Source organism: Bubalus bubalis, chromosome 5, assembly GCF_019923935.1.
Source record: "Bubalus bubalis isolate 160015118507 breed Murrah chromosome 5, NDDB_SH_1, whole genome shotgun sequence".
Classification (NCBI taxonomy): Eukaryota; Metazoa; Chordata; class Mammalia; order Artiodactyla; family Bovidae; genus Bubalus; species Bubalus bubalis.
The window spans coordinates 124,708,897-124,711,160 of record NC_059161.1 but is presented as its reverse complement, the minus strand read 5'-3'; positions in this window follow the sequence as shown (position 1 = coordinate 124,711,160).

Genomic DNA, 2,264 nt, shown 5'->3' with positions numbered 1-2,264 from the left:
GGTCGCTGTTGCCATACCCGAGAAGCCCTGGGAGGCTCGCCCACTCTTCAATGCTCAGTTGTTTACTATTTATAGTCCCTTCCCTCTTCCAGAGGTTTGAGTCAGCTTCCCAGAAAGACTTGTACGTTCAAGAAATAGCAGAGAATCCGAAGCGTAAAGCTTTGGAGGCCCCAGGGGACCTGGCAGGATTGGGAGGTAATGGCATCACAGAGCCCCCGTGCAGTTGCCCTCTCCCTTGGAGGCCCAGCTATTTGCAGATTCCAGCTTTAATGAGAACCCCCATGGTCAAGGTGCCGTGCTGAAGTGAAAGTCAGTCCTTTTCTCCCTATGCCGTGGTTGTCCCCACGACATCCTTGCCCGCTATTGTTCATCTGGAGTCGTCCGCTTAGCAAACCTTTCCTTTCCCACTTACAGGTCCCTGTGAGGCAATAAAAGGAGAAAGTGCTGGGCTTGGTGTGAGAGACACGTGGGGCTCGAGCCTGTCCCAGCTGGGGACATGACCCAGCCAAGGGATGTACTGCGGAAAGGCAGCTTCCTCATATCTGAATCTCAGCCAAGGTGGTGACATCAGCCCAGCATCCGGTCCCCCTTCTCCTGCCAACAGTGCCCCAAGCCCTCTGCAAGTTTCCCCTCCCTCACCCCTGGCCCCCAGGGGACCCCAGCCTTACCTATCTCACCTTGTCTCCTGGCCACAGTGACTGATGTCAGGAACAGGCACATGACTCAAGGCAGACCAAGCAGAGCCAGGTCTGATATCTTTGTTGGAAATAATGGGGAAGTAGCAGGGACGCCCCTCTTGGGGCAGCTGAGCTGGTGTTTCTAGTGGCCATCTTGCCACCATGAGCAGGACCTGCCTGAGAATGAAGCCAATCAGGGACAGAGCAGATAGGGTGAAGCACTGACTCCTGATGACCTTGTTTGGGCATCATGATCAAACCATGCCTGAAGCTGGTATACTCAAAACTTGTCAGTAACTTAAGCCTAGCTAGATCATTTATAAACTAAGAAGCTAGAGACAGCTCATTTCCCATCTCTTATTGAGACTCCTTTGTAAGCATGAGAAATTTTGAGCAGTTTTCATCAAATATTACGTGCTGCTCTTTACATATGGACACAATCACTAACCCTCTTTTCACTAAATGTATTTCATTAGAATAAAAAACCTCATGCCTGATCTTGCACTCTGCCATTTTTTTCTTAAAATTAATAATAGTAATAAAAGTAATAATGAAAAAAACAAAATACAAGCCTGCGATGTGTGAACAAAAAATCCATCAGTTTTTTATTAAGTGCATCTGTTAAAAGCTTAAAAGATATTTATGGGACTTACTGTGCGCCAGGCTGTGTTCTAAGCACTTCACATGTATTTCTTCTAGATACTTATGTTATTACCCCCATTTTACAATAAGCCAGAAAGAGGTTAGTTTGGTTTTTTTTTTGTAATTAAGAATATTTATTTATTTACTTGGCCACATTGGGTCTTAGTGGCGGCATGCAGCATCTTTGTTGCGGTGCACAGGCTCAGTAGCTGCGGCTCGTGGGCTTCGTTGCCCGGCAGTATGTGAGATCTTAGTTCCCCGACCAGGGGTTGAACCCACATGCCCACCATTGCCAGGCAGATTCTTAACCAGTGGACCACCAGGGAAGTCCTGTTAGTTAAATGACTTGCTTGAGATCAAGTTCCGGACCCTGGGTCAAGTCCCTTTCCCTGTTCTTCAATGTCCTTCCCAAAGACAACGTCCTTCCTTTCTTTCTCTGGAAAGCCTCTGACCGCCCCAACAGGAAGTGCTCTCTGCCTGCCACAGACGCCTTCACAGAGGCAGGCTGTCACCCTCCTGCCCTGCCCATCAACATGCTGGGCATGCGTCCTACACCCCATTCAGTTGTGAACCCCTCCCAGCTGAGCTTAGCTTCCACGAGGGCCCATCCATGCTCAGGGCAGGAAGTCAATAGCCAGCCTCAGCCCCACCAGCTGGCACCTGGCCTCTTTCTCTCCTTGCCATCGTCTAAAGCTCGCTTGAGGTGCCCTAGAGAGGCCAGGCCTCAACTGAGGGGTTCACATGGACAGGACCTAGAAAGAGGGGATGGGTGACTGAAGACCCTGGTCATCTCTCTCATGCTAGGAGGTGTGAGAAGGAATTGGGACAAGGTAATCAATGCATCCCGGCCTCTCCCAACCAGCTGTGTGACGGTCCCCTCCTGGTACCTCAGTTTCCCCACTGGTAAAATGAAGAAGTTGGTTAGGGAGAGTCCCCCAGGAACCT